The 19,914-nt window shown below is 48.7% G+C and overlaps 1 protein-coding gene across 1 annotated transcript in view; it reads right to left on the bottom strand.

Annotated features, from left to right (window-relative positions):
* plxna4 (plexin A4) overlaps positions 1-19,914 on the bottom strand; it is a 667,620-nt gene that overhangs the window by 284,065 nt on the left and 363,641 nt on the right. The window lies entirely within an intron of this gene.

Genomic DNA, 19,914 nt, shown 5'->3' with positions numbered 1-19,914 from the left:
AGGCAAAAATGTGCAAACATCCACGTACTTTCAATACTTCCATCATACCGTATTGCACAAGCCCGCTCCCCTCCCACCCGTACTACCCGCCATATTTTCCCTCCTACTCTACTCTACCCCCCCCCCCCCCCTCCCCCCACCCCCTGCTGACGCTCACTCTCCCGCAAAGAAGTCAATAAATGGTTGCCACCTCCGGGTGAACCCCTGCACAGATCCCCTCAAGGCGAACTTAATTTTTTCCATCCCCAGGAAACTTGACATGTCCGCAAGCCACCACTCAGTCTTCGGGGGCTTTGAGTCCCTCCACGCCAATAATATTCGTCGCCGGGCTATCAGGGAAGCAAAGGCCAGCACATCGGCCGCTTTCTCCCCCTGGACGCCCGGGTCTTCCGAAACCCCAAAAATTGCCACCCCTGGACTCATCACCACCCTTGTTTTTAGCACCTGGGACATGACCCCCGCAAATCCCTCCCAGTACCCCCTCAGCTCAGGGCATGCCCAAAACATGTGCACATGGTTCGCTGGTCCTCCCGCGCACCTAGCGCATTTGTCCTCTATCCCGAAAAATTTGCTCATCCGAGCCACCGTCATATGGGCCCGGTGAACGACCTTAAATTGGATCAGCCCGAGCCTTGCACATGCACATGTCGCGGTCGAGTTTACCCTACTCAGGGCCTCTGCCCACAGCCCATCCTCCATTTCCCCGCCTAGCTCCTCCTCCCATTTAAGTTTCAGTTCCTCTGTCTGGGACCCTTCCTCCCTCATGAGCACCTTATAAATACCCGAGACTCTACCCTCCCCTTCGTCCCTCCCAGAGACTATTCTGTCTAGGATCCCCATTGGCGGGAGGCGCGGGAAAGATGGGACCTGTCTACGAACAAAGTCCCGCAGCTGTAGGTATCTAAAATCATTTCCCCCTACCAACCCAAATTTCTCCTCCAAGCTCCTCAAACTCGCGAAGCTCCCTTCCAGGAACATATCACCCACCCTTCCCGCCCCTGCTCGCCGCCATACTCGGAACCCCCCATCCATACTGCCGGGGGCAAACCGATGGTTGTCGCAGATTGGCGCCCAGACAGACGCCCCCATCTCCCCCACATGCCTCCTCCACTGGCCCCATATCCGCAGGGTCGCCACCACTACCGGGCTGGTGGTGTACTTGGCCGGCGGCAGCGGTAGAGGAGCCGTGACCAGGGCTTCCAAACTGGAGCCCCTGCACGAAGCCGCCTCCACTCGCTCCCAAATAGACCCCGTACCCACCATCCACTTCCTTATCATAGCGATGTTGGCCGCCCAGTAATAATTGACCAGACTCGGCAACGCCAGCCCCCCCTCGCTGCGGTTCCTCTCCAACATTGCCTTCTTCACCCGCGGAGACTTTCCCGCCCAGACAAAGCTCATGATCAGCCCGTTAACTCTTTTGAAGAAGGACTGTGGGATAAAGATCGGGAGGCACTGAAAAATAAACAAAAATCGAGGGAGGATTGTCATCTTTACAGTCTGCACCCTCCCTGCCAGCGACAGCGGGAGTGCATCCCATCTCCGAAACTCTCCCTTCATTTGCTCCACCACCCTGGCCAAATTTAACTTGTGCAGCCTGCCCCAGTCTCGTGCCACCTGGATTCCCAAATACCGGAAATTTTCCTCAACCAGCCTAAACGGTAGCCCTCTCAATCTGTTCTCCTGGCCCCTTGCCTGTACCACAAACATTTCACTCTTGACCGTATTTAATTTGTATCCTGAGAACTGGCCGAACTCCCTCAGCATTCCCAGTATAGTTCCCATCCCGGCCACTGGGTCCGACACGTACAGGAGCAGGTCGTCTGCATAAAGAGAAACCCTATGTTCAACCCCGCCCCTCACCATCCCCTTCCAACCCTCTGCGGCTCTCAGCGCAATCGCCAGCGGCTCTATGGCCAGCGCAAACAGCAGCGGGGAGAGCGGGCAGCCCTGCCTGGTCCCTCGGTACAACCTAAAGTACTCCGACACTTCTCTGTTGGTCCTGACGCTGGCCCTCGGGGCCTGATATAATAATTTGATCCAATCCACCAATCCCTCCCCGAACCCAAACCGTCCGAGCACCTCCCATAGATATTCCCACTCCACCCGGTCAAAGGCCTTCTCGGCGTCCATAGCCACCACTACCTCCACCTCTCTACCCGCCGGGGGCATCATTATCACATTGAGCAATCTCCTCAGATTGGCCGCCAGCTGCCTACCTTTCACGAACCCCGTTTGATCCTCCCCAATCACCTCCGGTACACAGTCCTCCATTCTACCCGCCAGTACCTTTGCCAGGAGCTTGGCATCTACATTAATCAGGGAGATTGGCCTGTAGGACCCGCACACCTCCGGGTCTTTACCCCGCTTTAATATCAGAGATATGGTGGCTTGTGACATCGTCGGCGGCAGGGTCCCTCTGTCCCTTGCCTCATTGAAAACCCTCGCCAAGACCGGGCCCACCAGCTCAGAGAACTTCCTATAAAACTCTACTGGGTATCCATCCGGCCCCGGGGACTTCCCCGACTGCATGGCCTTTAGGCCCCCCAATACCTCCTCTACTCTAATCGGGGCCCCCAGCTCTTCCACTCGCCCCCCCCCCCCCCCAACTGTTGGGAATGTTAACCCATCCAGAAACCTTTTCATCCCCTCCGGTTCTTCTGGCGGCTCCGAAGTATACAGCTTACGATAGAAGTCCCGGAATACCCTATTCAATTCTGCCGGATCCTCCACTTTGTGCCCCCCCTCGTCCCTCACTCTACCTATTTCCCTGGCCGCCTCCCTCCTCCTAAGTTGCTGCGCTAACAGTCTGCTAGCCTTTTCCCCATACTCGTACACCGCTCCCCTCGCCTTCCTAAGCTGTTCTACGGCCCTGCTCGTGGATAGTGCCCCCAGTTCCGCCTGTAGCCTCTGCCTTTCCCTGAGTAAAACCTCCCCCGGGGACTCCGCGTGCTCTTCATCTATCCGGCCCATTTCCCTGACCAATCTATCCATCTCTGCCCGGTCTGCCTTGGCTCTATGGGCCCCAATTGAAATCAGCTCCCCCCGGCACTACTGCCTTTAGCGCCTCCCACACGGTCGCCGCTGAGACCTCCCCAGTGTCATTCACCTGCAGGTAATTTTTTATACATTTCCGAAGCCTCTCGCAGATCCCCTCCTCCGACAGCAATCCCACATCTAGCCTCCATTGCGGGCGTTGATAACTCGTTCCCCCTAACTGCAGGTCCACCCAATGCGGGGCATGGTCTGAAATGGTAATTGCTGAGTATTCCGTGTTCTTTACCTCCCCCCTACAGTCCCTGCTTAGCACAAAGAAATCTATCCTGGAATATACTTTGTGGACGTGCGAGTAGAACGAGTAGCCCCTTCCTGTTGGCTGTCCCTCCCTCCAGGGGTCCACTGCCCCCATTTGCTCCATAAACCCTTTCAGCTCCCTTCTTTCACAGCTTTTTAAGTGAGTTTTCTTTCCCCATTAACGAGCTCAGGGGTTGTCAAAGCACCGTCTCGCTTCATCACCCAACGCGAAACATTCCCAAGTCATGGGTCAGAGGTGGGTGAAGTTCTTTCAGCATCATGCCCCCCAGTGAGGTGCCCACATCTGAAACCTCTCCTGCATTTTTCACCCCACCTCTTATGAGTGACTGGGCTAATTTAAGCTAAAATAGAGATGGTGCTGGGTTTCTTTGGAGCGGATCTATGGTGGGCATGTTTCAGAGTGCTGAGTCTCACTTCGCATCCTGTTCCTGCTGCCACAACAGAATCATTTTCCATCGCTGCAGCGGCCACACTGAGCCCCATGGTGGATTTGGACCGCGGAGCCACACCAAGGAGACCCCCTCCCCCGATCGGCAGCCCGCACAAGTACCAAGTCCGCAGCCGCCACGCCAGCATCCTGACCAGCAATAGGTGGTTAGTTCCATGCCGTCGGGAACTCGGCAGGTCGGGAGCGGAGGTTTGCTGGGCGGGCCTCGGGCAACGATTACGACGCCCCCCCCCCCCCCCCCCCCCCCCAAGCCGACCACAATTTCGGCGCCGGGGCTGCGGAGAATCCAGCCCCGTATCTCGGTTATCTTCTCCAGCCCTGCAACTCTCTGAGGTATCGGAGCTCCTCAGGCATCCTCCGGTGAATTACTCCACCTTTCGTGGCAATTCTTTCAGCTGCCTACGGCCCAAGCTCCAGAATTTCCTCTCTCTAAATCGCCCCATCTCGCTCCCATCTTTCAAGACACGCTTTAGAACCTACCTCTTTGCAGGCTTTTGTTCATCTGAGCTAATATCTCTTGATGTGACTCAGTGTCAGGGTCCTGCAAAGTTTCTCGGGACATTTTACAACATCAAAGGTGCAATTTAAATACGAGTTGTTTTCAATGTGCCTTGCCATCCTTGATAGATGGCATTGCCGTCATGGCTTGAGAGACAGAATGTCAATGTGTCAGCTAGATCCCTCTGGACTGTACCACATCTTCATTATTCTTCTTTGAAGCATCTAAAGTTTATTCCGAGCTCCCTCAGATTTTATCTGGTGCCTTGTACGTTATTGTACGTATGCTTGTCTAGACGCAATGTGCAGGCAGCTAAATTCCGTTCCTGTCCAGCTCCGTGACACGGAGCACATAATCCAGGGGCTGGGTTCTCTGTTTTTGGGTCTATGTCCCCACGCCGTCGTAAAAATTGTGGACTTTCATGCCAGAAAAACTGCCGTGAAAGGGCCTCATATTGCTCACCCTGCAGGGGGCGAGTAGGGACCCAGCGTTAAACTAGCAGCTTTTGCTGCAGATACGGGTCCCCGCACTTCCGGGTCAGAGATCGCGCATGCGCATGGCGGCAGCCTCCAGCGGCCGCGCCGTGCTCCATGGCGGACTCGGACCGTGGAGCTGGACCTTAAAGATAGTGCCTCTGATCTGCCACGCGACCGACCCAGACCGCCCGACCCAGACCGCCCGACCCAGACCGCCCGACCCAGACCGCCCGACCCAGACCGCCCGACCCAGACCGCCCGACCCAGACCGCCCGACCATAAATTGCCTGGCCCCGTATAAGGCCCCCCCACGTTCTCTGATCGGCCCGACCAGGGTGTCCGCGGACTGAGCCCACACCGGCCACGCTAGTACCCCGACCGACAGGACCATGTTAGATCCATGCCTTCGGGGCGGAGAATGGCAGGGCAGGCCTCCAGTAATGGCCGCAGGTCAGGTGATATGTGGCATGGCGTACTCCCCGGGTACGCCGCTTTTGGGGCCCCGGCTCCGGACCCTATTCCACACGGGAAAATGGGTTCTCCGTCCCAGCGCCGGGGTGCGGAGAATCGAGCTCCAGGCTTTAATCTTTAGCCTTCAATAATCTTTATTGTCACAAGTAAGTTTACATTAACATGGCAATGAAGTTACTGTGAAAAGCCCCGAGTCGCCACTTTCCGACGCCTGTTCGGGTACACAGAGAGAGAATTCAGACTGTCCAAATTACCTAACAGCACATCTTTCAGGACTGGGAGGAAACCGGAGCACCAGGAGGAAACTCACACAGACACTGGGAGAACGTGCAGACTCCACACAGCAGTGACCCAAGTCGGGAATTGAACCTGGGACCCTGGAGCTGTGAAGGAACAGTGCCTACCGCTGGTCTGGTGTAGGAAGGGACGAGGGAACTCCTGCTACTGTACCGCCCGCTCAAGTGCGTTACTGAAGAGGTGCTACACTGTCAGGGACAGCATCACTCGGATGAGCCATTCGGCCTTGTTCAAGTGGATGTCGAGGTTCCCATGACGCTGGTCAAGGAAGAGGAAAGGAATTCACATGGTGCCCTGGTCAACCTTCAACCCCGAACACATATGACAAGAACATTGGTTAACTGCTTATTAATCTAATTTGCTGTTTGCAGGATTTGGCTTTGTTAAACATTGTGCTGCGTTTGCAGCCAAAAGACAGTTACAGCATTTCACTGCCTGTACGGCATTTATGTTAAAAGAAAAAGGGGTGAAAGGAACTCGCAGGGAAGCTGAACATAAATCAGCAAAAAAACACAATCCTTAATAATAAAAACGAGGATCAATACTCGGCGCTGTGCAAGTTTCATTCAGCCTCTCTGTGTTTTTAGACACAGGCAACATCCATTATTGAATATGCAGCAAAATCATAGCACAGTCAGCACTGGGTGTACCGAATCTATCACTCAGAATGTTCTGGAAAGGCTGGATGGAACCACTCCTCCCTCCTGTCATTTACTGTGGACAGTACCTTTTCATTTTCAAAAAGTTCCAAAGCCGAGAGAGAAACAAAAATCAATTTTGAGAACAGACGCATGAAAGATCTCAGTCGCTGGATTTCCCACAGGGGAACGTGCTCCGCAGTAAACACCAAGGTTTGTTACTTTACAGCAATGATTACCACAGATAAAACCAGCAAGCGAGCAATACGTTCAACTGAACACAGCCATTCATCCAACAAGAACATTGTTCCAATGTGGTGAAGGTTGAGGCTGCCTTTAACTCCCACATTACAGACCAATTAACAGGGAGGGTTTGTCTAATCTGGTTTGATGTTCCTGTTGGTTTCACAGCCTAATGGCCTATCTCCATCCATCCTGCTTGCCCCCCAACCTCCCTAATTGGATGATCCTTCATTGTTGGTCAGACAGCCTATTTCTCCACCTCTCATATTGTTATAACCAACAAATAAAAGCCATGATGTGGAGATGCCGATGTTGGACACAGGGCATGTGGGCACAGTAAGAAGTCTTACAACACTAGGTTAAAGTCCAACAGGTTTGTTTGGAATCACTAGCTTTCGGAGAGCAGCTTCTTCCTCAGGCGAATGAAGAGCTGGGTTCCAGAAACACTTATATAGACAAAGTCAATGATGCGAGGCGATACTTTGAATGAGGGTCTTTGCAGATAATTAAGTCTTCTGGACCTGTAAAGACTTAATTACCTGCAAAGACTCGCATTCAAAGTATCATCTTGCATCATTGACTTTGTCTATATATGTGTTTCTGGAACCCACCTCTTCATTCACCTAAGGAAGGTGCAGCGCTCCGAAAGCTAGTGATTCCAAACACACCTGTTGGACTTTAACCTGGTGCTGTAAGACTTCTTACTGTGCAACAAATAAAAAGTAGACAACAGAACAGGTTAAGAAAAAGCACACTTGATTCCCCCCCTACCCAAAGTATCTCGTGACAGCGTTGAGATTGATCTTTAATTCCTGGACACTCCAGGACAAACTTAGTGGCGTGGCAACTAAGCAAGAAGACACTCAGAAAACCTACGAACGAGATTGTTGGAATGACTGCTTTAAAAAACATTGCAGTTGATTGGAGAACTCTTTAGTACACCCCGAGGATGTGAAAGGCACTCATAAGTTCAACTTTGTCCTTTCCTTCTAAAGTGCACATTTTGAAGTCACGTGATGGGGTATGGCTGTGACATTCCCCATCGCCACTCACACGAAGAATGATTATGTGGGCAAGTACTAAAAGGGTCATTAATCTCCTGGGGACTTCACCCAAACAAGGAGTCAACAGCCCTGATTCTGAAACAAAGAAAATCCGAGAAATAAAAGCTTCGGAAATAAACTCCAGAATGGAAAACAAAAATCATTCAAGGACACTTTAGCTCCCATTATGCCATTATTCAAAATGTAGTTCCCTCTTCCCTTCCTGCACCAGACCAACGGTGGGCAACCATGGCCAGAGAGTGGGCCGCTTGAGTGGCTCTCCTTCATCTCACCAGGCTTCAAGATCGAAATCGGGGCCTGTTCACTAACTGTGAACCCATGAATAAGATTAAACACATTTAATACACGCTGAATATTTCAGAATGGGTTATAGAAAATGCTGAATCATTTATATATAAATAGAACTATCAACAACTTCAAATGGTAAAAACAAAATAAATATTTACTCTTTAGATGCTGAGGAAGCACACGGCTCTCACAGTCAATGTTGTGACCAATCAGCACGCAGCTCACTTCACTCGCTCTCGCTTTACGGACGTATCACTTCAGACATTGAGGTAGGAAAAAAACTGTGCAGACAGAAATCAACGGAATGTGGCGATCCGGCATAGATACATAGAAGGTAGGGGCAGGAGGAGGCCTTTTGGCCCTTCGAGCCTGCTCCACTATTTACCACGATCATGGCTGATAATCCAACTCAATAGCCTTATCCTGCTTTCTCCCCATAACCTTTGATCCCATTCACCCCAAGTGCCGTATCTATCCGCCTCTTGAATATATTCAATGTTTTAGCATCAACTACTTTCTGTGGTAATGAATTCCACAGGCTCACCACTCTTTGGGTGAAGAAATGTCTCCTCATCTCTGTCTGAAACGGTTTACCCTGAATCCTCAGACTGTGACTCACTGTTGCACGTGGACCACAGTCAACAAAATGTCTTGTGGGCCGCACTCAGAACCCAGATGGGCTGGCATGGGGCCCCCAAGACGCAGGTTACCTACCACTGCTCTAAAGTCTTCCAATGCAACTATGGTATGAACAGGCCAATCAAAATACCGGAATGTCACAATTACACTGGACAGGTTGGATAGACAATAATGGTCTTTTCCGGATTTTCTCCCACCTCAATGATCTGCGATGGTGACTTCCTCCATCTCTTTAACTTCAAGTTTCTTCAAGCATTCAATTTAGAGCATATAAAACATAAAATTCTCCACAAATTCATGACACCCCAGGTTTCTTCACAGCCACTGAAATACGCTTTGAAGTTACGTTTCTGTCGTAATTCAGGGAGTGGAACGTGCATGCCAGTTACGAGACAACGGATAACTTCACCTGTTTTTCAATGGCATTGAAGGAAAATCGCAGGCCCAGACACTAGGAAAAGGTCTTCTTCAAAAACAGGGCCGCAAAATCTCGTACTTCTTCCTCAGTGAGCGGGCCAGTGAAGTACCTCGGAGGGTGAACTACCTCGGAGGGTGAAGTACCTCGGAGGGTGAAGTACCTCGGAGGGTGAACTACCTCGGAGGGTGAACTACCTCGGACAGTGAAGTACCTCGGACAGTGCAGCATTCCATCAGTACGGCAGAGGTCTCAACCTACATTATGTGCTCAAGTCCCTGGAGTGGGCCTTAAACCCACGAGTGTCTGAAAGAGGAGACCGTTCACAATGAGCCAAGGCTAACTGCTGACTAAATGACAAGTAAGATGTGCATACAATAAAAGTCCAAGAGCATGTAAAAAGTAAATGTACAGGAAAAAAATACAAGAAGAAACTTGAGTCTAATTCTGATAATTTGTAACTATTGTTTCCCATTTTGAGAGGATTACGATTGATGGTGTGAAGCTTCTAAGTCTAGCAGGCATATCGTTAGAGTAATGCGGGAGTGGGGGACTCCACTCTGCAACAAAAAATAAATAAGTAAAATCTTCCCTCTTTAAATGTGACGGGCGAGCTGGAAATCCTGCATTAAGCAGTTATTACCTACCCTGATGTGTTGTCAAGCTGCTTTCCACATCTGAGTGGCATGTTTCAATAATTACAGCAATCAACAAGTCCATTATAACCCAACGCAACCAGCCCTCCACTTCAAAGACACCAATAGAGGGAACACTCCTCCTTGTAAAGTCACGGACTGGCCCTGTATTTGCTTCAGATCCCTGGGATTAGCGACAATGAGTGAAACATTGCCCAGAGTGCCTGGGATGAAACCTCTGAGCTTCATCTGTAGCATCACTGGCTGAAGACAGGACTTGTGAGGCCCTGTCTCCATTTCCAAATCATTATCTTCTCGGACAATACCGTGGTATCGTGTCCCTCCCTCAGTCTTCCCTTCATCCTATTAACTACCAATCTATTACGCTCTTCGTCTAATCATTGTATTCTTATTTGCCTCATCTTCCTGTGGGACTGCGGCTGAGTACATGGATGCCAAGACAAGTATTGGGGGGGGGGGGGGGGGGGGGGGGGGGAGAGAATGAGCAAAGCAGCCTCGAGCAGGCAGATTCAGATCAAAACAAAGAACCTACATTTCTATAGCACCTTTCACCTGCTCAGGATGCTCTCGCTGCATGTCACAGCCAATGAAGTATTCTTGAAATACGCTGCCAAAGTATGCACAGCAAGACTCCACAAACAACATTCAAGACAAATGACCAGAGCGTCCCATTTTGGTGGTGATGAGGGATGGATGTTAGACAAAGGGCAGAGAGGGCCTGCGTGTCCGTCTTCAAAACAGCCGGGAGATCTTCAACACCATCCTCATTAGACAGACCAGGCCTCTTGCTGATAGTCAAGAGTGACGGCAAATGCACAGAAGAGAGCGGTGACTGTGTGGAACGGTTAGTCCCAGGGTACAACCAGAACCAATTGCAGGAAGGATAGTCCACTGCGGGATACAGCTAGTGAATTGTGTTTTGAAATTGCAGCCAGCCAGGCAAACCGAATGGACAGATTTGGAATACACCATGTTCTCCTAACGTTTCAGCCTTGGCAAGCCCTGCCCTGGCTGAACACCTCGGGGCCTCAACTACAAAACAAAACAAAATCCGCATTTACCTTGTCCAGGAGGAGCCAAAACCAAACCTTTTCCCTCAACTCCCAACTCCGCTCCGCAGCTCCCACATAGTGAAACTATAATTAATTCTCAAAAATTGTTCACTATATTAATGCCCTTTAGGAAAGGAAATCTTACCCGGTCTGGCCTACATGTGACTCCAGACCCACAGCAATGTTGTTAACTCTTAACAGCAGGGGCTGGTTTAGCACAGTGGGCTAAACAGCTGGCTTGTAATGCAGAACAAGGCCAGCAGCGGGGGTTCAGTTCCCGTACCGGCCTCCCTGAACAGGCGCCGGAATGTGGCGACTAGGGACTTTTCACAGTAACTTCACTGAAGCCTACTTGGGACAATAAATGATGATTATTATTATTAACTACCCACTGAAATGGCCGGGACAGCCATTCAATTCAAGGGCAACAAATGCTGGCATTGCGAAATCATGTCCATATTTATACAAATAACCCTGCCTCCCTGCTTCTAAAGAGGAGGCATCTACCGACTGAAGGAGGAGCTGCATCAATTAGGCCAGTAAAGGCGTTGATTCTTTCCCCCGTGATGGGTGGAGGGGTCAGGGAAGGAAATTAAAGATGGCTCCTTTGTTTATTATTTGTAGTGACATTGTAAACAAATCCCTCATGCTCCTGTCTTGCCTCTCGCTCACTGATCGACAGCGATTGATTCCTCCTACACACGGACGCATATACACAGACTCAAGCACATGCTCACGGAGCTGCGTACCCATACCTATGCGCACACAGGGACACATACACTGACACCCACATGTGCACAGACTCATGCACACACACACACAGACCCACACAGGTGCACACACAGACCCAAGCACACCCGCACACACACACACACACACACACACATAAACACAGTCTCTCCCACACACGTGCGCATACACGTAGATTCAGTCTCTCATACAAACTCACACACATACAGACTCTCACACATACACATTCAGACACACAGACTCACACCACACACACGCATATCTGGTTTCAGCAGGATTGCATTTCACATACATTAAGGTCTTATTCACAGAACTGAACATCCCATTTGGCCCACCTGGTCTCTGCTGGTGCTTATGCTCCAGTCTCCTCCCACCTCTCATTATCTAACTGCATCAACATAACCTGTCTCCCTCATGAGTTTACTCAGCTTTGCTTCGTGGTATCTATGCTATTCATTGCAACTTCTCCTCTGGTAGCAAGTTCCACATTCTAACCGCTAACAGTCAATGCTGACTGTGTGAGCTCACCTACCCAAAAATGGGCAAATTATGCATGGTACCAGGTGGGACCAGTGCACAGAACAGCTCCTTCAATTAAAAAGGATAAAAAGCAATGGGCGGGACTCTCCGTTGTCAAACACCGAAACGCGTTTGAACGGAGAATAGGTTCCAGGCCAAAATATTAGCGGGTGCCAATTTGATGCCAAATCACAATTCTCCATCCCTTCGACAGCGGTGTGAATGCGGTCCGGAACGCGCATACAGTAAACACTGTTTGCATGTCATTAGCAAGTCCGACCCAGTATTCTGCGGCTCCTCTGCGATACTCTTGCTTCCGATGGGGCGAGATTCGGAGGGTGCGGTTCACTTGTGCTTTTAAAAATCGTGAAACCGGTGTTGTGGCTGCTGAGGGACAGAGAGGGGGTACGGAAAGTGCCCAACATTAGCATAGTTTGCAGACAGTTGTACCGTTGGCCAGGGGGTTTCTGCTATGCCCGGGGGAGTAGTGGGGATTGGCCTTGAGTTGGGCTGTGGGGTTGGGGTGGAAGGGCACGGAACATTATTGCCACAACCGGAAAGGCAGTCGTGCAGTTGCGCACACCGCTGACATCCCACTGTGAACTGAGGGTCACGGGTCGTATAGTGCCCGCCCACACGGAGTTTCACTCGGTGAATGACTAGAGGTCTTGGGGCCAAAACGACCTCAACCTATTCTCAAAATTTAAACGGTTTCTCAAACCACGCCCCAGCCGACCCATCAGCTGTATGGGCGCACTCCAGTATAACCAGTGCCATCTTGTTGGCTGGGATGGTGTGTGTGGGGCGTGTAATGTGTATGTGCGGCTGCAGCTTGTCAGTCTCCCGAGTGTCAATCACGGACCCGGCGAATCCCGCATAATTTTTCATTGGAATAGATTGTGATCCATGTGGCGCCGGTGCTAGCCCCTCAATGGTCGCTGAATCGGTCCAGGTTCGACACCAGTTTTGCTGTTGTGAATTCTGCCACGACGTCAACACTTAGCCTCAGGAGCAGAGAATCCTGCCTGATGTATTTTATTTAAATTCTTCTTTCATAAAGTCTCTGTTGACATGAACACTGGGGCCTTTCACTGAAAGACCGTACCTGGGGGTTTTGTTCTGATATAGGTTAATATATATATCTTTCACATATATGCATATTTCTGGGTCTTGTATGAAGCAGGATGATTGACTGAGATTCTGCATGGCCTCTCTGAAAAGTGATGTGCAATCAGAAAGCTGGAGAGAGAGAGTAAAAGTGATGTGAAGCCGGTTTCTATTCCCAGCCAATTACACTATGGGCACCTCAGCTTTTGCAGTGCAGAGCAGTGTCAGCGACTCAGCTGCCGTGAGCCCCTTCATCTCCACTGGGTTATTGACAGCAGAAGCCACCTCAATGGTGTTGACGTGTGACCTTTATATGGAGCTGTCAAAGAGGAAAAATCACCGTCTTTAATGACAGTAAAAGTCTGTGAAGATGTGCCTGACAGAATGGAATTGTCACTTTTCTTGCAGTTTATATCAATACCAAAGTCTAATTCTTTGACAATATAATTGTCCCTATTTTTTTCCTCTTGTTCTTCCTATCTTACGCAGGTTTCTTCAACCTCTAAAGCTTTTGTTCAAAAAGAAAAATAACCCTTTAAAGACCGAGGAATGTCTTTGCAATTTCTACTTATTCTAACGCCCTCCCTAGCCCCTCCTCTGGTTCATCTTGGGGGGTACTGTCCCCCAGGTATGTGGCATCTTCTAATATCTCACTCGAGTCAGCTCAGGTAGCGAGCCGGTTTGGAACACGTTGTTACAATCCCAGTTGGGATATAACCGGATGGGAAAGCCCCAGATTGGAACCCTGGATCAAAAGACTGTTACTTTTATTTATAAAACGTAGAGAAGCAGAATCACAGGCCTGCTAATTAGTTCTAATAACAAGAAAACAAAAATTATTAAACATGAAAAAATTGGATTTTGATACAATACTCCTTTACTTCACCTCTCCCCATAGCTTCACAATTACACACAGATTTTAAGATTATAATAATAATCTTTATTGTCACAAGTAGACTTACATCAACACTGCAATGAAGTTACTGTGATAAGCCCCGAGTCGCCACATTCCGGCGCCTGTTCGGGTACACGGAGGGAAAATTCAGAATGTCGAAATTACCTAACAGCACGTCTTTCAGGACTTGTGGGAGGAAACCGGTGCATCCGGAGGAAACCCACACAGACACGGGAGAACGTGCAGACGCCGCACAGACAGTGACCCAAGCCGGGAATCAAACCTGGGATCCTGGCGCTGTGAAGCAACAGTGCTAACCACTGCGCTACCTTGCCACATCATGGATTACAAAGTACATTTTAAAATACAATGGCCTCATTAACACACAAAGTCCCTTCTAAGCACACAAGATGACTGTGATAAGACACACTCCTCTTTGAACCCAAGTGAATATCTGTGGATTTCTCCCTAGATAAGTCTCATACCATGAGCCACCTTGTCTCACTGAATTCCAGCTTCCACACGAATGATTTCACATTGTCCTTTCAAAAGCCCCACTTTCAAATCTTCCTTTAAATTATGCCTTCCCACCGCTTCCATCAAGGTTTCACTGTCAGGATTTACACCTCACCCTTCCGGGTTTCCTTTGTCTTAAAGGCATTTATAGCAACTCCGAAATCCAGCCATTCATTTCCACAGTTACTTCAAATAATGTCTCCCAACTGTAGTAACTTCTCACAAACCATGGCACTACTGCAGATGCCTTTCTGATCTCTCATGATCCAATGCCTTTTCAACTCTCTTGTGACTTTACTGAACAGTAATACATTCTGGTTCCCAGTTTCCTCTGTTCTGTTAACTTCAAACGTCTTGGAAATTTCTCTTTATTTCTCTAGTTTGCTTAACTAGCTGGACTTTAGATTTCCAGCATCTGTTTTCCACACAATTACTCCATAGTGTGGCTTTTCTTCCAGCAAGGCTGAGAGAGACATTCCACCTTTAGCTTTCTCAAACCAACTGCTTCTAGCAGACCTGTGCCTTCTCTCTCACTACCTAACTCCAAACAAATTAGTTGAACTAAAACTTAAGGGCTTCTCTACCTTACAAGACCCCAGATGTTAAGCAACCACTGCCAGATGTTAAGCAACCACTGCTGGTTTATTTACTCTTCATGCTGTAGCCCTCTCTCAGCACAACAGAATGACAGTTGGAATTGAAATCTACACCCATCTAAACAGACACCTATGTTCAGCATGAATCTAACTGTAGGTTTTCCCTTCCAGACACAGAAACAATGCGTGAAACCCACTTAAAACTATTCCTTATGTCAAATATTTACCAATACAAACATAAATCATTTAAAACTACCTTTGTTTTCCTAACAACATTAGAAACTCGATCATACCCTTGCCTGATTGTCATGCACACAAACATATCAGCAGGAGGCGCTGGCGAGCCAAAGCTCTCTCACCTCACAGGAGAGATGGAAGTGACTGCCCTTGAAATCAAGGCAGCTTATGCCCAAGTGTGGCATCAAGGAGCCCCTGCAAAACTGAAGTCAATGGAAATCAAGGGAAAACACCCCCTGCTGGTTGGCGTCATATATGGCACAACGGAAGATGGTTGTGATTGTTGGAGGTCAATCATCTCCGTTCCAGGCCATCACTCCATGTGTTCCTCAGAGTAGTGTCCTACTCCCAACCATGTTCAGCTGTTTGATTAATGACCTGCCTTCCATCATCAGGTCAGAAGTGGGATGTTCGCTGATGGCTGCACAATGTTCAGCACCATTCGCGACTCCTCAGATAATGAAGCAGTCCTTATCCAAATGCAGCTAGACCTGGACAATAGGGTTTGGCTGACAAGTGGCGAGTAACATTCGCAACACAAGTGCCAGGCAATGACCTTCGGCAGCAAAAGAGGATCAAACCTTCACCCCTTGACATTCACCATCGCTGAATCCCCCTCTATAGCATCCTGTGAGTTACTATTGACCAGAAATTGAACTGCACGAGCTATAAATACTGTGGCTCCAAGAGTAGGTCAGAGACTAGTGTAGCCACCTGGGTTGGCCACTTCCTCACACAAAATGGAAGAACGCAAAGGTTACAGGGAAAAATGGACAGTTGCAAAGAGACAAGCAGTTTGCAGAATCCCCTGTGTATTCTGGCTGCTAAAGAAACCAGACAACATTGTAACTAACAAGCTGCGCATATTAAGTGAGCGATTCCCAGGCACAATGGACACAACAATTAGAAGAGATTGAAACATTCTATAGCAGGTCAGACAGCCCGGTGCCAGTGGAGTCTGAAACAAAAGCACACAAGCAAGGTGGAAATAACCGCCCAGTGATCGAGGAACAGCCCCGTTATTGGGGAAATTCAAATCAATCGATTGGGAAGAGACCCAATCGATTGCAGGTTTATAGAGGGTCCGCCCAGATGTGCGCGAAACCCAAAACAGTATAAGACAGAGACCCCGACCCCAGTTCTCTCTCTTAGCCAGCCTCTCTCAGCCAGCACTCCGCTCTCTTAGCCGGCCCTCCCAGCAGAACACCTTTGCATCAGCTCTCCAGGACCGTGAACGTGAGAAGGAGAGGCCTGGCCAATTGCTACACCGACAAGTAAGTGTCATACAACGCACGCTACGAGAGTAGACACTCCTGACCCCTTTAGTCCACACCAACTGGAAGCCTGCGGATCCAGGACAAAGCAAGAGGCCATTGTTTCCTGATCTGGCAGTTCCCTTATTTCAGATAAGTATTGGCCTAAGTAGGAACAGTTTAGTCTTAGTTTATATGCATGAGTAGCAAATAACTGTGTAATAATAAACGTGGCTTGTTTGAACTTACTAACTGGTGTATTGAGTCATTGATCTGAACTTGAACTTGAATCTTGTGGTGGTATCATAAGGATATCTGGCGACTCTAGAGCTAAGGAATAAAACAGAGCCAATTGAGTGTAAAGCACACTCACCCAGAACGAGCAACACTAGGGATCCTGCAGTCAGTAACTCACCTCCTAACTCCCCAAAGATTGTCCACCAAGTCAGGAGTCTGGTGGAATACCCTCCACTTGCCTGGATGAGTGCAGCTCCAAAAACCTTCAAGAAGCTCAACACCATCCAGGACAAAACAGCCCACTTGATTGCTACCCCTTCCACTTCCACAAACATTCACTCCCTCCACCACCATCACACCGTAGCAGCCATGTATACCAGCCATAAGGTGAACTGCAGGATCTCACCAAGGCTCCCAGGCAGTACCTCCAAAACCCACAACCATTACCCATCTAGTTTGACAACGGTCGCAGGCACGTGGGAACACCACCACCTGGACGTTCCCCTCCAAGTTACTCACCATCCTGACTTGGAAATATATGGCCGTTCCGTTACTGTCGGTGGGTCAAAATCCTGGGATTCCCTCTCTAATAACATTGTGGGTGCACCTATTCCACATGGACGGCAGCAGTTCAGGAAGGCAGCTCACCATCTCCTTCTCAAGGGCAATTAGGGATGGACACTAATTTATGGCCCAGCTAGCAACACCCACAGCCTGCAAATGATTTAAAATACCCAGGTATGCTTCAGCAGGGAAGGAGGTGCCGGCATCCGTCAGGATAGAAACAGAGCAGTGCTTGGTGTTGATGCTTCCTGTGGGTGAACAGCCTGTAACACTGACTGTCCAGGCTCACTTATTACGATTGGTCACTTAAGCGAGGTTGCCAGGGCCGCATCATAAACGTGAGAGATGGGAGAGGAGAAATAAGCCCCACTTATTTCTGGGTGGGGCAGAACAAGTTCCAATGTTCAATGAGATTTAATATTAAAAAGTAGACCCCTGTAATTAGTGGGAGTTACCTCCTGGGTAGGCCAGTGACTGCAGATCCTTAAATGCAGTCAATCATTGTAAGGCATTTCTGCTTCTCAAAGAAAACACTGGCCTTTAAGACAAGCCCATCTACAAGGCCCCTGAGTCACATGAGCAATTGCGCACCTTATAAAGCAACCAGAATCACTCAATAGAACCAAATGATGAGTATGCCTGAGCTCCTTGGGTATGGACAGCATCTCCACAGGCTAGGCTGAGATCACGCTCAGAGTATTGTGAACAGTTCAGATCTCCATGTCACAAGAAGAACAGCAAATCACTGGGGGGGGGGATTGCAAAACAGATGTACAAGGATGACCCCAGATCTAAGGGCTTATACCCAGGCTTGGGATGCCCTCCAGGAAAGTGAAGGCCGAGATGTGGCCTTGCTTTGCGGAGCCCACAACCAAGAGGTGGGGGGGGGGGGGGGGGGGGCATGAATATAAGAAAGTCACTGATATAGCCAATCAGGAATTCAGGGGAAACTTCCTCAGTCCAGAGAGGTGAGAATGTGGAACTCGCTGCGGCAAGTAGTTGAGGCGAATTGTATAACCACATTTAAAAGAAAGCTGGATAAGATGAGGGAGAAAGGAATAGAAGGTTACGCTACTGTCGTTGGATATAGAAGGATGAAAGGAGGCTCATGTGCAGGATAAATACTGGCAGGGACCTAATGGGCAGAATGGCCTGTTCCTGTGCTATAAAAGCCTATGTGAACATTTGTATTGCCATGTAAGATTAATGCATATCTTGCCATGCTAGCAGAGAACACAGCCTGCTCCAGGTCAGATTATCACCCAGCGCAGACTTGGCAGATTTATACTGGGCTATAGCACATGATTCAATGCACCTTATTTACTGAAGTCCACTTCACACCATTGAACTGTAAAATTATTACAGTAAATCCTTCTTCAGTACTCATCTGGCTGGCAGCTTCCTGCTTGACAACAACTTGCTGTAAATTTCTCATTACTAAGGTGGGCCCCTCGAAAGCTCTCTCTGTATGACGAGCAGCTATGGAGAATAAGAAGCTTTTCAAAACGCAATTAAGTACAGCAAAGAGCCCAAATACAGATCAACGATGGTCTAATTGTATGGTGGGGTAGGCTCGAGGGGGATAAGTGATCAACCCCTGTTCCTAGCGTCAATTAGTGCAAATGTTTTTTCACCTTTTAGATGTCCTCTGCCCTGCTGAGTAAGGTATCACAGCCTCTGTACCCTCTACGCACACAGGGAACTCCCTCGAAGGGATAATGCTACATATTCCAACAATGGAACTAATCAGCTAGCCGTGAAACGTTCTTCACTTATCTGTATCAATGGGTGTGCTGTGCAAATGCTGCAGGAACAGATGTGCCTTCTTGCATGCGGCGCACCAGTGAGAACGTGCCTTCTACACTTTCTACTTACTGCAGATAAGTCCTCTGAATGCAGGGCACGGCTTAATAAAGAAATTATATTATTTTTAAACTATTTTGCTTTTGTTGCAATGTTTATACAGGCCACAGCAAGAAAGATTAGAGCTCAGGCTACAGGGGGTGAAATGGTTCTTTGAAAGAACACCGACTGAAATAGTGAAAGCATTAGATCGGATAATTACTTCATGTGGAATGTGTCAGAAATGATCATGTATTGCAAAAGAGCGGCTGCTGTTTCTTGTGAATAATAACAAACCCAATGTGTTTATATATACACACAATTATATTCATAAGCACATACACATTTATACATACATACGTCCACAGGCAAGTGTATTTTTACATCTATAATATATATATTTATATGTGCCAGTATAATGTGTGTAGATGGGTTGGATTTTATTGTTCCAAAGACACTTGCTCATTGAAGTCAACATGGTGGGGATTACAATGTCTGCCTTCTACTTGTCACTTTACACAAAGCCTTTAGGCCGGGATTTTTCCACCCTTCCCACTGGTGGGATCTTGCAGTCCGACCAAACGTGACCCCCTTCCCCTCACGCAACAGGGTCCCGAGCAGCATGGCCGGTCGCAAATGACCATTGACTTCATTGGCAAGCCACTCCAGAAAATCCACCGCAGGGGTTGGGGGAAGTCCCGGGGTGAGGGAGGGAGGGGTGGAGGCAAAACCCCACCCTTAGTCTTTAGATGTTAATGTATTTTTTTTGTTTTGTTTTATTGTCATTGTGACATTTCAAGGCGAGGACGTTTTCTTTTTAATACGTTAACTCAAATTGACTCGCTGCCAAACATCGCATTAGTGAATAATTCATATCCTATTAGTCTATCAGCGAAT

Source organism: Scyliorhinus canicula, chromosome 11 (assembly GCF_902713615.1).
Source record: "Scyliorhinus canicula chromosome 11, sScyCan1.1, whole genome shotgun sequence".
In the NCBI taxonomy this organism is placed as follows: domain Eukaryota; kingdom Metazoa; phylum Chordata; class Chondrichthyes; order Carcharhiniformes; family Scyliorhinidae; genus Scyliorhinus; species Scyliorhinus canicula.
Note: the sequence above shows the minus strand (reverse complement) of the source record. Positions and strands in the feature narration are given on the sequence as shown.